This window comes from Ranitomeya variabilis, chromosome 2 (assembly GCF_051348905.1).
Source record: "Ranitomeya variabilis isolate aRanVar5 chromosome 2, aRanVar5.hap1, whole genome shotgun sequence".
NCBI lineage: Eukaryota > Metazoa > Chordata > Amphibia > Anura > Dendrobatidae > Ranitomeya > Ranitomeya variabilis.
This window is the reverse complement of record NC_135233.1, coordinates 104,548,539-104,566,963: the sequence shown is the minus strand read 5'-3', so window position 1 is coordinate 104,566,963 and position 18,425 is coordinate 104,548,539.

Genomic DNA, 18,425 nt, shown 5'->3' with positions numbered 1-18,425 from the left:
AAATTAAGAGACCACCACATCAAAAGCCTGTCATGGGCAGCCCACTCTCCAGACCTAAACCCCATTGACAACCTCTGGAATATAATTAAGAGGATGATGGATATTCACAGGCCATGAAACAAAGTTCTGCTTACATTTTTGCGCCAGAAGCAGTGTGAAAGACTGTGGAAAGTATGCCAAGACGCATGAAAGCTGTGATTAAAAATCCTGGTTATTCCACAAAATATTGATTCCTGAACTCTTCCTGAGTTAAAGCATTAGTATTGTTGTTTCTAAATGATTATGAACGTGTTCTCTGTGCATTATTTGAGCTTTGAAAGCACTGTTGTTGCTTTTTTAATTTTGACCATTTCTTCTTTTCAGAAAAAAAAATCCAAAATTTATTGCTTGGAAATTTGGAGACATGTTGTCAAAAGTTTATAGACTAAATGAGCAATTTACATTTTACTCAAAAATATACCTATAAAGAGAAAAATCAGACAAACTGAACATTTTGCGGTGGTCTCTTAATTTTTGCCAGAGCTGTGTATATATATATATATATATATATATATATATATATATATATATATATATATATATATATATATATATATATATATATATATACACTCACCGGCCACTTTATTAGGTACACCTGTCCAACTTCTTGTTAACACTTAATTTCTAATCAGCCAATCACATGGCGGCAACTCAGTGCATTTAGGCATGTAGACATGGTCAAGACAATCTCCTGCAGTTCAAACCGAGCATCAGTATGGGGAAGAAAGGTGATTTGAGTGCCTTTGAACGTGGCATGGTTGTTGGTGCCAGAAGGGCTGGTCTGAGTATTTCAGAAACTGCTGATCTACTGGGATTTTCACGCACAACCATCTCTAGGGTTTACAGAGAATGGTCCGAAAAAGAAAAAAAATCCAGTGAGCGGCAGTTCTGTGGGCGGAAATGCCTTGTTGATGCCAGAGGTCAGAGGAGAATGGGCAGACTGGTTCGAGCTGATAGAAAGGCAACAGTGACTCAAATCGCCACCCGTTACAACCAAGGTAGGCCTAAGAGCATCTCTGAATGCACAGTGCGTCGAACTTTGAGGCAGATGGGCTACAGCAGCAGAAGACCACACCGGGTACCACTCCTTTCAGCTAAGAACAGGAAACTGAGGCTACAATTTGTACAAGCTCATCGAAATTGGACAGTAGAAGATTGGAAAAACGTTGCTTGGTCTGATGAGTCTCGATTTCTGCTGCGACATTCGGATGGTAGGGTCAGAATTTGGCGTAAACAACATGAAAGCATGGATCCATCCTGCCTTGTATGGAGCATCTTTGGGATGTGCAGCCGACAAATCTGCGGCAACTGTGTGATGCCATCATGTCAATATGGACCAAAATCTCTGAGGAATGCTTCCAGCACCTTGTTGAATCTATGCCACGAAGAATTGAGGCAGTTCTGAAGGCAAAAGGGGGTCCAACCCGTTACTAGCATGGTGTACCTAATAAAGTGGCCGGTGAGTGTATATATATACTAGCTGAAGAGTCCGGCATTGCCTGGGCATAGTAAATATCTGTGGTTAGTTATAGCACCTCACTTCTGTTATTTTCCCATCACGCCTCTCATTTTCCCCCTCACATCTTTCATTTTCCCCTTCACATCTCTCATTTTCCCCCTCACATCTTTCATTTTCCCCCTCACATCTCTCATTTTCCCCCTCACTCCTCTCATTCCCCCTAACACTTGTCATTTCGACCTCACATCTGTCATTTTCCGATCACTCCACTATTTTCCCTCACTCCTCTCATTTTGCACTCACACCTTTTCATTTTCATCTCACACCTTTCATTTTCACCTCACACCTCTCATTTTCCCCTCAGTATATACATGTTTGTCATCTCCCTTATATGTAGTATACACCTGTATGTCATATCCTGTATATAGTATATACCTGTATGTCATCTCCCCTGTATATAGTATATACCTGTATGTCATCTCCCCTGTAAATAGTATATACCTGCTTCATGTCATCTCCTCCTGTATATTGTATATACCTATGTGTCATCTCCTTCTGTATATACTATATACCTGTATGTCATCTCTTCTGTATATAGTGTATACCTGTATGTCATCTCCTCCTATATATAGCATATACCTGTATGTCATCTCCTGTATATAATATATACCTGTATGTCATCTCCCCTGTATATAGTATATACCTGCTGTATGTCATCTCCTCCTCTATATACCTATTTGCCATCTCCTCTTTTATATAGTATATATCGTATGTCATCTCCTCCTGTATATAGTGTATATGTGTGTCATCTCCTCCTCTATATAGTATATACCTGTATGTAATCTCCTCCTATATGTAGTATATACCTGTATGTCATCTCCTTCTGTATATAGTATATACATGTAAGTCATCTCCTCCTGTATATAGTATATACCTGTGTGTCATCTGCTCCTGTATATAGTATATACCTGTGTGTCATCTCCCCTGTACATAGTGTGTACCTGTATGTCATCTCCTCCTGTATTAGACCTCGTTTACACATTATTTGGTCAGTATTTTTACCTCAGGATTTGTAAGCTAAATTGGCAGCCTGATAAATCCCCAGCCAACAGGAAGCCCTCCCCCCTGGCAGTATATATTAGCTCACACGTACACATAATAGACAGGTCATGTGACTGACAGCTGCCGTATTTCCTATATGGTACATATGTTGCTCTTTTAGTTTGTCTGCTTATTAATCAGATTTTTATTTTTGAAGGATAATACCAGACTTGTGTGTGTGTTTAGGGCGAGTTTCATGTGTCAAGTTGTGTGTGTTGAGTTGCGTGTGGCGACATGCATGTAGCGACTTTTGTGAGATGAGTTTTGTGTGGCGACACGCGTGTAGCAACTTTTTGTGTGTCGAGTTGCATGTGACAGGTTAGTGTAGCAAGTTGTGTGCAGTAAGTTTTGCGCATGCTGAGTTTTGCGCGTGGCGAGTTTTATGTGTGGTGCGTTTTGAGTATGTGCAAGTTTTGTGTGAGGCAACTTTTGCATGTGTTGCAACTTTTGTGCATGTGGCAATTTTTCCACGTGTGCAAGTTTTGCGTGTGGCGAGTTTTCCAGGAGGTGAGTTTTGCATGTGTGGCTAGTTTTGCCTGAGCCTAGTTTTCCATGTGGCGAGTTTTGCATGTGGCAAATTTTGCGCATGGCGAGTTTTGAGTGGTGACTTTGTGTTTCGACTATTATGTGGAGAGGTTGGTGTATGTGTGGTGAAATGTGTGCTGAGGGTGGTATATGTGTTCAAGCACATGGTAGTGTGTGGGGCATTTTGTGTGTGTGTTCATATCCCCGTGTGTGGTGAGTATCCCATGTTGGGGTCCCACCTTAGCAACTGTACAGTATATACTCTTTGGCGCCATCGCTCTCATTTTTCCCTATTATGTAGATAGGGGCAAAATTGGTGAATTGGAAAGCGCGGGGTTAAAATTCTGCCTCACAACAGAGCCTATGACGCTCTCGGGGTCCAGACGTGTGACTGTGCAAAATTTTGTGGCTGTAGCTGCTATGGTGCAGATGCCAATCCCGGACACACACACACACATACACACACACACACACACATTCAGCTTTATATATTAGATATACTTACATATTTACTCTATTCACATGCAGCTTCTTATGCTTAGCTGCTTATTTATGCCTCATATAGGTATTTATTAGATGTATTAAGTGTACTCAATATGTAGCTAGTAAAGAAAGAGGGAAAAAATGAAAACAACTATAGATTAAAGCAAACAAAAAAGAAGGAATTATAGATTGCAAAACAAGAAGCACATTTTCTATAGACACTGTGCAGGATCATGTAATTTGAATTCGTACCACAAGATGACAGCAAAGATAGCCAAATAAAAAAAAATAAAAATAAATGCCATAATATAGCTTTGTTCACACCAGCATCATAGTTCTGTTTTGAAAGAAGTCTGGACAGAATTAACTGCAGAGCTATTGTTCTCATTGTTACAGGGATGTTTTGAGATCTGGCACTGTAAATACAAGGCTGTTTTAGTTCTGTTGGATACTTCCTAGAATGATAGGACCTATGGAGAACAAAAAAAGCAAAACAATTAGGGTATGTGTACACGTCCGGATTTCTTGCAGAAATTTCCTGAAGAGAACTGGAAATTTTCTGGAAGAAATCCGCATTTTTTTTTTGCGTTTTTTTTCGCGTTTTTTTAGCATTCTGCAAGCGTAATTAGCTTGCAGAATGCTAAAGTTTTCCAAGCGATCTGTAGCATCGCTTGGAAAACTGACTGACAGGTTGGTCACACTTGTCAAACATAGTGTTTGACAAGTGTGACCATCTTTTTACTATAGATGCTGCTTATGCAGCATCTATAGTAAAAGATAGAATGTTTAAAAATAATAAAAAAAATAAAAAAATGGTTATACTCACCTGCAGGTGTCCGTTCCTATAAATGCCGGAGTGGTTCAGGACCTTCCATGACGTCGCGGTCACGTGAGCGGTCACATGACCGGTCTCGACCAATCACAAGACCGTGACGTCATCACAGGTCCTTCACCGCACACCAGCTATAGAAACCGAAGCGGCAGCATGCAGCTGAGAGGCGGGAAGACATTGAAGGTGAGTATAGGACTATTTTTTATTTTAATTCTTTTTTTTTGACCAATTATGTGGTGCCCAGTCCATGGAGGAGAGTCTCCTCTCCTCCACCCTGGGTACCAACCGCACATAATCTGCTTACTTCCCGCATGGTGTGCACAGCCCCGTGCGGGAAGTAAGCAGATCAATGCACTCCTAGGTGTGCGGAATCCCCTGCAATTCCGCATTTTAATGAACATGTTGCTTTTTTTTCCACGATGCGATTTTTTCGCGGAAAAAAAGGCTACATTTGCACAAAAAATGCGGAATACACTGAAAATAATGGGAGGCATATGTTAGCGTTTTTTTCGCGTTTTTATCACGTTTTTATAGCGAAAAAACGCGAAAAAAACGCGAAAAATACTGAACGTGTGCACATGGCCTTAAACTAGTTTGAAATAGTTGAAATCGTTAATTCTCTTTGGTATCTAAAACAGAAAACATACTTTAGTGATCATGTACAACATTAAGCACAATAGTAGCATCAAACATAATTCAACAGCCCTCTGCAGTTAGTGAATGCATCAATTTCACTATTATTATTATTATTATTATTATTATTATTATTTATATAGCACCATTATTCCATGGTGCTGTACATGAGAATACAAATATCACTTACAGTAAATAAAACTAACAATGACAGACTGGTACCGAGGGAAGGGGACTCTGCCCTAGCGGGCTTACATTCTACAGGATTATGGGGAAGGAGACAGTAGGTCAGGGGTTGCCGTAGCTCCAATGGTGTTGAGGTGGCCGTGTGGTCTTTACAGGTTGTAAGCTTCTTTGAAGAGGTGGGTTTTCAGGTTTCTTTTGAAGGATCCAAAAGTAGTAGATAACCGGACGTGTTGGGGAACTGAATTCCAGAGGATGGATGATATTCGTGAGAAGTCTTGGAGGCGATTGGGTGAAAAGCGAATAAGTGTGGAGGAGAGGAGGAGGTCTTGGGAGGACCGGAGTTTACGTGAGGGAAGATATTGAGAGATTATTGTGGAAATATCCGGAGGAGAAAGGTTATGGATGGCTTTGTAGGTCAGTGTTAGTAACTTAAACTGGATATGCTGGGAAATTGGGAGCCAGTGAAGGGATTTGCAAAGAGGGGAAGCAGGAGTGTAGCGAAGAGAGAGATTAATTAGTCGGGCAGCAGAGTTAAGGATGGACTGGAGGGGTGCGAGAGTGTTAGAAGGTAGGCCACAGAGGAGTATGTTGCAGTAGTCGAGGCGGGAGATGATTAGGGCATGCACAAGCATTTTGGTAGAGTGTGGGTTGAGGGAAGGACGGATTCTGGAAATATTTTTGAGCTGGAGGCAACAGGAGGTGGCGAGAGCTTGGATGTGCGGTTTGAAGGACAGGGCAGAGTCAAGGGTTACTACAAGGCAGCGGATTTTGGGGACAGGGGAAAGTGTGATTTCATTTATTTTGATAGATAGATCAGGTAGGGAAGATATGCATGATGGAGGAAAGATAATGAGTTCAGATTTGTCCACATTGAGCTTGAGGAAGCGAGAGGAGAAGAAGGAGGATATGGCTGATAGACACTCTGGTATTCTGGAGAGCAGAGAGGTGACATCTGGGCCAGAGAGGTAGATCTGAGTGTCATCGGCATATAGATAGTACTGTAAGCCATAAGACCTTATGAGTTGTCCCAGGCCGAGTGTAAAGATTGAGAAGAGTAAGGGTCCTAGGACAGAGCCTTGGGGGACTCCAACAGAGAGGGGGCGAGATGAAGAGGTAGTATGGGAGTAGGAAACGCTAAATGTGTGGTTGGCAAAGTATGAGGAGATCCAATATAGGGCAAGGTCTTTGACCGCAAAGGAAGAGAGGATCTGTAGTATGAGGCACTGGTCAACTGTGTCGAAGGCAGAGGACAGGTCTAGGAGGAGGAGTATATAGAATTGTCTGTTAGCTTTGGCTGTAAGTAAGTCGTTAGTAATTTTGGTCAGGGCAGTCTCAGTGGAATGGTGGGGACAGAAGCCAGATTGTAGTTGTTGAAGAGAGAGTTAGATGCAAAGTGAGAGGAAAGTTCAGCATGGACTAATACAAACTAAAAGAAATGATGAGGTACTTGGTTTATATTTTTGATAAAAAATGCATAATCCATGTATAAATAATTTCCGATGGGACTGATTTTACAAACTCACCTCTCAATGTACCTAGGCTTCAGCTGAACTGGGAAAGAATAGGATCCAGCTATACTTTGCTCTAATTAGAAACAACCTGGGAAAGATGGGTGGATAGATTATTTGCAAGGGCCGATTTAGAATAGCCAGGGCCCGAGGCAGTTTAGAGAACAGGCTCCCCCCAGCTCCTGGATGTATCATGTGACCTGTCACATGATTCCCTTGGGAGATCATATGATAGGTCATGTGATTAACACACAGGTGCTTTGGTGCACACTTGCAGATGCAATACAACAGAGACTCTATTACCAGCTCTGATCAGAAGCGACGAGCCGACAACAGAGCGCACTGTCACTGCACAGTGTAAGCACAGAACAAGCGAGCACAAACCAGCCCAGCCCCTGAAAGAGAGGTCACTTCTGATCAGACTTGGCAAAAAAGTGCTTTGTCACTGTGCACTGAGAAGAACAGTGCAGTGACAGCAATCTACTGTACTATCTACTTCCTAACACCATGACTGGATCACTGCAGAGTTTGCTGCACTGATCAAAGCACCTCTGAAAATAAAAAGGTCACTCTTACACTATGTATGCATTTGTTTCCTGAATATGAAATCCCCCACACTGTGCTGCTGAATACAGACATGCACCCACCATTAATATACAGGGTGGGCCATTTATGTGGATACACCTAAATAAAATGGGAATGGTTGGTGATTAGTGTTGAGCTATACCTTCCGATATCCAGAAGTATCGGTATCGGATTGGATCGGCCGATATCTAAAAAATATCGGATATCACCGATACCCGATACCAATGCAAGTCAATGGGACACAAATATCGGAATGTAAATAAGCCCTTTCTGTCCTTCTACATCCTGTTCCGGAGGGTTGAAGAGTGTGGGCGGTGCGTGGGCGGACACTGTGCATGTCTTTGCATGCGGGTGGAGTCTGTGCGGGCCTTCATGAGATCTGCACAGGCCTCTCAGGTCTCTGTGCGAGCTGCCGGGGCTCTGTGCGTGCCTTCCGGGGCTCTGTGTGCGCCTGCCGGGGCTCTGTGCAGGCTGCTGGGGCTCTGTGCGGGCTGCCGGGGCTCTGTGCGTGTGTGCAGGCATTGTCTGATGGGACATCGAACGATGCCTTCTACAGTGACAATGATTGACACATTAGCCAATGATGGGACAATAGTAGTCCCATCATCCGGCTAATGTTTTGAATGTAAAAAAAAAACTACATTCATACTACATACATACTACATTCATACTACATGCAACATACTACATACATACTACATACATACATACAACATACTACATACATACTACATGCATAGTACATACATACAACATACTACATACACACTACATACATACTACATACTACATACATACTACATACATACAACATACTACATACATACTACACACATACTACATACATATTACATACAATACATGCATACATTACATATAATACATTCATATATACTACATACATACTACATACATACTACATACATACATACATGCATACTACATACATACTACATACATACATACTCCATACATACTACATACCTACATACTACATACATACTACGTACTACATACATACTACATACATACATACATACTACATGTATTCTACATACATACTACATGCATTCTACATACATACTACATACAATATATTCATACATTACATACAATACATACATACAGACATACAGTACATATAACACAGATTTCATACTCACCATTACTTGTCACTTTGTTCTCCGAAGCCAGTGTCATCTGTAAAAAAGATTAAAATAACAAGCAACCAATATGCTCCCTATCCGCAGAAATCCACAAGTGTCCCACGATGATCTCCCGTAGAGAACGGCAGCATCAGCTGATGCGACCGCTCTCCAGGGGCCGGAACACAATGACAGGAGGAAGGTATCCTTCCGCACTATATTCCTCTGCCGCTGTAAAAAAAATAGTCCCTAGTCTCACATATGGCATTGCTGTGTAAGAAATTTCCCCACGCAGCAATTGCCATAAAGTGAGACTTTGAACTAAAGTAACCTCAGTGATGCACTGCAGAAGCCATTGTCTCCTGTCAGTGTGTTACTGAGGGTCCTTATAGAGCAGTGACATCACTCGATGTCACTGTTCTATAGGGGAGATCGTCGTAGGACACTCGTTATTAATTGGACTACGGTGGACAGGTAGTATACGGTTTATTATTTTATGCTTTTTGCAGGCGCTGAAGTATGGTAAGTATGGTTAAATGAAGAATATTAAAATACTTTTTTTCCTAATGTGTGTGTTTTATTAACCCTTTACTAGTATTGGATTAATAATGGATAGGCGTCTTATTGACGCCTCTCCGTTATTAACCCGGCTTAATGTCACCTTACAATAGCAAGGTGACATTAACCCCTTATTACCCCATATCCCACCGCTACACAGGAGTGGGAAGAGAGGGGCTAAGTGCTGGAATTGGCGCATCTCACAGATGCGCCATTTCTGGGGTGGCTGCAGACTGGTATTTGTAGCCTAGGGGGGCAAATATCCATGGCCCCTCTCTAGGCTATGAATATCAGCCCGCAGCTGTCTGCATAGCCTTTCTGGCTATAAAATATAGGGGGACCCCAAGTCATTTTTTTGGGGGGTCCCCCTATCTTAATAGCCAGTAAAGGCTACGCAGACAGCGGCGGGCACATATTCATAGTAGGCTACAAATATTGGCCCCCGGCCGTTGGCTTTCCCCTCTGGCGCAGAAAATTGCGCGGGAGCCCACGCCATTTTTTTCGTTTTTTTAATTAAACGCTCATTAAGGACTCTTTCACACTTATGTCGGTACGGGTCCGTCGCTATGCATCGGGCCGACGTACCGACGCACGCTGTGAAATTTGTACCCCGACGTGGGCAGCGGATGCAGTTTTTCAACGCATCCGCTGCCCATTCTGAAGTCTGGGGAGGAGGGAGCGAAGTTTTGGCCGCACATGTACAGTAGAAAATGGAAAATGGCGGACGCGACGGACAAAAAAACGTTCACTTGAACGTTTTTTCATGCCGACAGTCCACCAAAACATGACAGATCCGTTGCACGACGGACGCGACGTGTGGCCATCCGTCGCGATCCGTAGCTAATACAAGTCTGTGGGTAAAAAACGCATCCTGCGAGCACATTTGCAGGATCCATTTTTTCCCCAAAACGACGGATTGCGACAGATTGCTAAAAACGCAAGTGTGAAAGTAGCCTTAGAAACATCGGCCTTTCTATGATATATCTATAGATATATCTATCTATAGATATATTTATAGATAGATATATCTATAGATACATAGATGTATCTATCCATATATCTGGCTGCTTTCACACATCATGTTTTTGCCTTCAGGCACAATCAGACGGGTTTTGAAAAAAACGGATCCGGTGGAAAAAAAACGGATCCGGCAGGAAAAAACGGTTCCGGCGGAAAAACACGGATCCGGCAAAAAAACCCAGATCTGGTGGGAAAAAAAGCATCCGTTTTTTTCAAAACTTGCCGGTTTGTGCCTGACAGCAAAAACCTGATGTGTGAAAGCAGCCAGATAGATATATGGATAGAAACATCTATGTATCTATAGATATATCTATCTATAAATATATCTATAGATAGATATATAATAGAAAGGCCGATGTTTCTAAGGCTACTTTTACACTTGCATTTTTAGCAATCCGTCGCAATCCGTCATTTTGGGAAAAAACGGATCCTGCAAATGTGCTCGCAGGATGCATTTTTTACCCATAGACTTGTATTACCGACGGATCGCGATGGATGGCCACACGTCGCATCCGTCGTGCAATGGATCCGTCGTGTTTTGGGGGACCGTCGGCACAAAAAAACGTTCAAGTGAATGTTTTTTTGTCCATCACGTCCGCCATTTTCTACCACGCATGTGCAGCCAAATCTCTGCCCCCTCCTCCCAGGACTTCAGAATGGGCAGCAGATGCGTTGAAAAACTGCATCCGCTGCCCACGTCGGGGCACACATTTCACGACGTGCATCGGTATGTTGGCCTGACAAATAGCAACGAACCCGTACTGACGCAAGTGTGAAAGAGGCCTTAATGAGCGTTTAATTAAAAAAAAAAGGCGTGGGCTCCAGCACAATTTTCTGCGCCAGAGGGGGAAAGCCTGCTATGAATATCATCCCGCAAATGTCTGCGTAGCCTTTACTGGCTATTAAAATAGGGGGACCCCCCAAAAAATGACGTGGGGTCCCCCTATTTTTTATAGCCAGAAAGGCTACGCAGACAGCTGCGGGCTGATATTCATAGCCTAGAGAGGGGCCATGGATATTGCCCCCCAGGCTACAAATACCAGTCCGCAGCCACCCCAGAAATGGCGCATCTGTGAGATGCGCCAATTCCGGCACTTAGCCCCTCTCTTCCCACTCCCGTGTAGTGGTGGGGTATGGGGTAATAAGGGGTTAATGTCACCTTGCTATTGTAAGGTGACATTAAGCCGGGTTAATAACGGAGAGGCATCAATAAGGCTACGTTCACATTTGCGGTGTTGGGCGCAGCGTCGGCGACGTGACACAACCAACAACGCATGTACACAACACAGCATTTTGCGACGCATGCGTTGTCATAAGATCCTACAGATCGGGTCTTTCAGTGCAGGGAAAACGCTACAAGTAGCGTCCCCTGCACCCTGTCTTGTGTGTCTATATGACGCATGCGTCGTAAAACGCAGTACAACGCATACTGGCGCATGTCCATGCGCCCCCCCCATGTTAAAGATAGGGGCTCATGATGCATGCGTCGGTATGCGTCAACGACGCTGCGCCTAACAATGCAAATGTGAACGTAGCCTTAGACGCCTATCCATTATTAATCCAATAGTAAAAAAGGGTTAATAAAACACACACATTAGGAAAAAAGTATTTTAATATTCTTCATTTAACCATACTTACCATACTTCAGCGCCTGCAAAAAACGTAAAATAATAAACCGTACACTACCTGTCCGCCGTAGTCCAATTAATAACGAGTGTCCCATGACGATCTCCCCTATAGAACAGTGACATCGGGTGATGTCACTGCTCTATAGGACCCTCAGTGACTCACTGACAGGAGACAATGACTCCTGCAGTGCATCATTGAGGTTACTATAGTTCAAAGTCTCACTTTATGGCAATTGCTGCGTCGGAAAATTTCTCACACAGCAATGCCATAAGTGAGACTAGGGACTATTTTTTACAGCGGCGGAGGAATACAGAGCGGAAGGATACCTTGCTCCCGTCATTGTGTTCCTGGAACCCCTGGAGAGCAGTCGCATCAGCTGATGCTGCCGTTCTCTACGGGAGATCATCGTGGGACACTCGTGGATTTCTGCGGACAGGGAGTATAATGGTTGTTTGTAATTTTAATCTTTTTTACAGATGACACTGGCTTCGGGGAACAAAGTGACAAGCAATGGTGAGTATGTAATCTATGTTATATGTACTGTATTTCTGTATGTATGTATTGTATGTAATGTATGAATGTATTGTATGTAGTATGTATGTTGTATGTAGCATGTATGTAGTATGTAGTATGTATGTAGTATGTATGCAGTATTTATGTAGTATGCATGTATGTAGTATGTATGTAGTATGTAGTATGTATGTAGTATGTATGTATGTAGTATGTAGTATGTATGTAGTATATATGTAGTATGTATGTATGTAGTATGTATGTAGTATGTATGTATGTATGTAGTATGTATGTAGTATGCATGTATGTAGTATGTATGTAGTATGTATGCATGCAGTATGTATGTATGTAGTATGTATGTAGTATGTATGTATGTAGTATGCATGTATGTAGTATGTATGTTGTATGTATGTATGTGGTATGTATGTAGTATGCATGTATGTAGTATGTATGTATGTAGTATGTATGTAGTATGTAGTATGTATGTAGTATGTATGTAGTATGTAGTATGTATGTATGTATGTAGTATGTGTGTAGTATGTATGTATGTAGTATGTATGTATGTAGTATGTATGTAGTATGAATGTAGTATTTTATTTACTTATTTTTTTACATTCAACACATTAGCTGGATGATGGGACTACTACTGTCCCATCATTGGCTAACGTGTCAATCACTGTCACTGTAGCAGGCATCGTCCGATGGGACTTGTATGTAGTATGTATGTAGTATGTATGTAGTATGTAGTATGTATGTAGTAAGAATGTAGTATGTATGTAGTATGTAATATGTATGTAGCATGTATGTAGTATGTAGCATGTATGTAGTATGTATGTATGTAGTATGTATGCATGTAGTATGTATGTAGTATGTATGTAGTATATATGTACTATGTATGTATGTATGTAGTATGTATGTAGTATGTATGTAGTATGTACATATGTAGTATGTACGTATGTAGTATGTATGTATGTAGTATGTATATAGTATGTATGTATGTAGTATGTATGTATATAGTATGTATGTAGTATGTATGTATGTAGTATGTATGTATGTAATATGAATGTAGTATGAATGTAGTATTTTTTTTATTTTATTTTTTTACATTCAACACATTAGCTGGATGATGGGACTACTATTGTCCCATCATTGGCTAATGTATCAATCGCTGTCACTGTAGCAGGCATTGTCCAATGGGACTTGTAGTCCCATTGGACAATGCCTGCACAGACCCCCGGCAGCCGGCACAGAGCCCCAGCAGCCTGCACAGAGCCCTGGCAGCCCGCTCAGAGCCCCAGCAGCCCACACAGAGCCCCGGCAGGCATGCACAAAGCCCCGGTAGGCACACACAGAGCCACGGCATACTCGCACAGAGCCCCGGCAGGCTTGGACAGAGCCCCGGCAGCCTGCACAGAGCCCTGTCAGCCTGCACAGAGCCCCGGCAGCCTGCACAGAGCCCCGGCAGCCCGCACAGAGCCCCGGCAGGCACGCACAGAGCCCCTGCAGGCACACACAGAGCGCCGGCAGCCCGCACATAGCCCTGGCAAGCCCGCACATAGCCCTGGCAGCCCGCACAGAGCCCCGGCAGCCCACACAGACCCCCGGCAGGCATGCACAAAGCCCCGGTAGGCACACACAGAGCCACGGCATACTCGCACAGAGCCCCGGCAGGCTTGGACAGAGCCCCGGCAGCCTGCACAGAGCCCTGTCAGCCTGCACAGAGCCCCGGCAGCCTGCACAGAGCCCCGGCAGCCCGCACAGAGCCCCGGCAGGCACGCACAGAGCCCCTGCAGGCACACACAGAGCGCCGGCAGCCCACACATAGCCCTGGCAAGCCCGCACAGAGCCCTGGCAGCCCGCACAGAGCCCCGGCAGCCCACACAGACCCCCAGCAGGCACACACAGACCCCCATGGTCACGCACAGACCCCTCCCGCACACACACACACAATCTCCGCCCATGCACCGCCCACACTCCATTATAGTGCATCATTGCACTATGGGAACTTCCGATTCCGGTATCCAATATCGCAAAAGTATCGGAACTCGGTATCAGAGTTCCGATACAGAGAATATCGGCCGATACCCGATATTTGCAGTAGCGGAATGCTCAACACTATTGGTGATATCAACTTCCTGTTTGTGGCACATTAGTATATAGGAGGGGAAAACTTCAAGATGGGTGGTGACCATGGTGGCTATTTTGAAGTCGGCCATTTTTGAATGCACCTTTATAAATGGCCCACCCAGGTGTAGCCATATAAATGGCCCACCCTGTAAAATTATCTATAAGGCAACTCTCTTTCACAATTGTAAATTGATAATGCATCACTGTGTCCCCTGTTAACTATAATTAGCCAATCTTCCCCGCTCAATAAATATAATATATTTTAATTAATTAGCCACTGTACTCTTTCCCTCAATTCATTACCAGTCCCTCTCCTGCGTCCTCAATGCCTCACCAGTGTGCTCCTCCCTCTCCCACGATTCATTATATTTACATGCCCTCACTCCCCAATTCATTATCATTTCTTCTTTCCCACCTCTACCCACAATTATAATACTTAGTTCATTATAATTTCATGTCTCTGACCTCTCTCTCAATTCTTTGCAATATAATTTCCTCTCTCCCACCCCCACCGTTAATTCATTATAATATACTTTCCTCTCTCCCACTCTCATCCTTATTTCATTATAATCTCCTCTTTTCCACACCCATTTTATTAATTGTCTTGAAAAAAAAAGTTTTTTCATGCTAACCTCTCCATTCGACATTCTGGGGATCTACTTCATCTTGTGGCCAGCGCCTACATGCTGGAGCGATTATGTCATTTTCCTGGCGTCGGCTGAGACCACCTAGCTGGCTGATGACGTCATCACGCTGGCTCCCCTGGATGATGCTGCACAAAACATTGTAATGAGGGCAATTTGATCATGGCTCCCCGGGAGCCTTGGGTTCCGAGTGGTAGCCCAGATTGCCCTCATTATAATATGCCTGGATGTACTAACACTGGCCAAGACCTCAATATACATTGCAATATGTACAATAAGCCTCAATATGGATTTTTTTTCTAGTGGACAAGTGATGATGAATAAATAAGAATGTCTGCTATTGTCTTCTTTGCTTTTAATTTATTTTGTATAGGAGAGTTACCCAATGTTCACACATGCATGAATGTGATGTAATCAGAAAATGATCCTATCCTCATTGGTGCATTAGCACCAAGTCCACACAATTGGGAAAGCAAGATCCATAAATTTAATTTTTTTAACCATTAACCGAGACACAAGAGAGGTTGTTTTTTGCAGGACAAGTAGTATTGAATGAAAACATAAATTTTACCATATAACGTCCTGAGAAAAGGAAAACAACTCAAGGTAGGGTGAAAAAAATTAGATTCTGCCATGGTTTGGCTTTTATGGCATTTACTAGATGGTGGCCCGATTCTAACGCATCAGGTATTCTAGAATATGTATGTAGTTTATTTATGAAGTTTTCAGAATAATGCAATTTATACTCAGGATTCGGCCAGCTGGGCGTGACCAATTAGCGAAGCGTGGTTCAAATTCCGGGCCAATTCACGGCCAGACTGCGCCTGTTGATGATTGTTCGCGGCCGGGTGTGACCAATCAGTGAAGCCAGGGCTGGCTCCAGGTTTTTGAGGGCCCTGGGTGAAAGAGTCTAAGTGGGCCCCCCTCTTTAACACATACCACGATTCATGATGCACAGATACAGCAGAGAAATATACCACAGCCAAGTAGCATATAACACAGCCCACATAGCATATAGCACAGCCATGTAGCATATAACACAGCCACATAGCATATAGCACAGCCACGTAGTATATAGCACAGCCCACGTAGTATATAGCACAGTCCACGTAGCATATAGCACAGCCCAGCAGTATATAGCACAGCCCACGCAGTGTATAACACAGCCCATGTAGTATATAGCACAGCCCACGCAGTGTATAATACAGCCCATATAGTATATAGCATAGCCCACGTAATATATAACACAGCCCATATAGTATATAACACAGCCCACGCAGTGTATAACAGCCAATGTAGTATACAGCACAGCCCACGCAGTGTATAACACAGCCCACGCAGTATATAGCACAGGCCACGTAGTATATAACACAGGCCACGTAGTATATAACACAGGCCACGTAGTATATAGCACAGCGATGTAGTATATAGCACAGCCCACGCAGTATATAGCACAGAGCCGTAGTATATAACACAGCCCATGCAGTACATAACACAGCCCACGTAGTATATAACACAGCCCACGTAGTATATAGCAATGTGGGCACCATATCCCTGTTAAAAAAAAATATATACTTACCTTCTGTCGGCCCCCGGATCCAGGCGAGTTGTTTCGAGATGCTCCTCGTGACGCTCCGGTCCCAAGAATGCATTGCGGTCTCGCGAGATGATGATCATCTCGCGAGACCGCAATGCATGGCCCGGAGTGTCGAGAGGAGTGGGAAAGGCGCTGGAAGGTGAGTATATAATCATTTTTTATTTTTTTTATTAGTTGTAACATTAGACCAATCAGCGATCTGGGATTTCCGTGACAGACAGACAGACGGACGGAAGTGCCCCTTAGACGATTATATATACTGTATAGATTGCTTGGTAAAAATGACATAGAAACTTGTCTCTTCAGGTCCGTACAATTATGGTGATACCAAATTTATATATCACATTTTGTGGACTTCAAGACACACTGTTAGGGTTGGTGGAACGCACTAAATAAATATGAAAATAAAGTGCGTTCGCCACCTGGGGTCCACCGGGCAGAGATGGAAAACTGCAGCTAGGAGACAATGGCGAATACAAGCAGTGAGCGAAAATGACTAGCACTGCGTTAACGTCACTCAGTGGAGAGCACTTGGCTGTTCCAATCGCACACAGCAACAGAAAAGGAACTCTGCTTTAGCATTGTGTTTATCGGCACACAGCCACAGAGAAATATGGTGCTAAACACACACCCTGTTAACTCCAAAGGAGTACGCAAGACCCAATGGGGCAAGGGAACCGGTAGTGGACTCCAATCACTCATAGAACTCCTCTTCGGAGCAGTCAGAATTCTAAGGGCACTAGCTCCTGCCATGAATTCAACCACTCCATCTCCTCTCCGGAGAAGCTGGAATTCTGCCCTGAGTACATACAGCAGAGTCCACACTACTGTTAGATTCCTCACACACACCAAACATAAATGATCTTAGCGCACCGACGGGCACGCCAAAGATCCTTTTATAGTTTCTGTGAATGTGACAGGACCTTGCTCATTGGCCAATCCGGAGCCTGACCAGGACCTGAGCATGTGACGGGCGAGCACCAATGAGAAGTCGTCCCACGAGCATGCTCAGTAGAGAAAAACCAGGACTTAGACTCAGGAGTGATTGCACTCTGCAGTCTATTATTGGTTACTAAAGCAGAACCTGGGAAGGCAGCAGTAATCATGCTCACAGACTGAGTCTGAGCAAGATGCCGATACCAACATCTTTGCTGAGCAGCATCCACTGTGGTTGGAACTGAATGGGAGGAAGATAAGGCTTGGGATCCATCCTGTGCGGAGGGAGAATCCCAGCGCCTAACATTGCCCCCACTGCAAGCCTCACCACGCTCAAAGGCTGCAATAAGCTGGGGGGCGCCAATGTTCTCAACTGGCTGCCAGGTCATATCCACTGGCCCATGACCCTTCCTGTCCACCAAATCTTGGTATTTAGCATTAGATCAGATTGTGCTGTTTGTGGTGACAATGTTTATATTGATGATCTTTTTTAAGAAAAGTAGTTTACTAGGACACATTAAAATCTGTAAAATCACTGTTGCCTTGTGTTACCACTGTGTACAATGACCTTATCTATTTTTTTTTCCCTTCCACTGCAGTGGAAGATGTTATGAGACGATGGCGCAGCATACGCGACCAATATAGGTGCGAAAGACAGCAGCAGGCCAGGAGTGGGTCCTCAGCGCCTGCAAAAAAGCGCAAATATATATATATTATGATAGACTTTCATTTTTGAATCCCAATATGGATCTGAGACCGTAAGTAAAAACATTAAAACACATTACACATATATTTTTTTAATGTAAAAGATAATTTTTAAATTACTTATTATCATACTTTAATAACAGAACACAGTCCAACCTCACTGAGAGGGAGACCGGCTTTGACTCGGAGCCCATAATCGA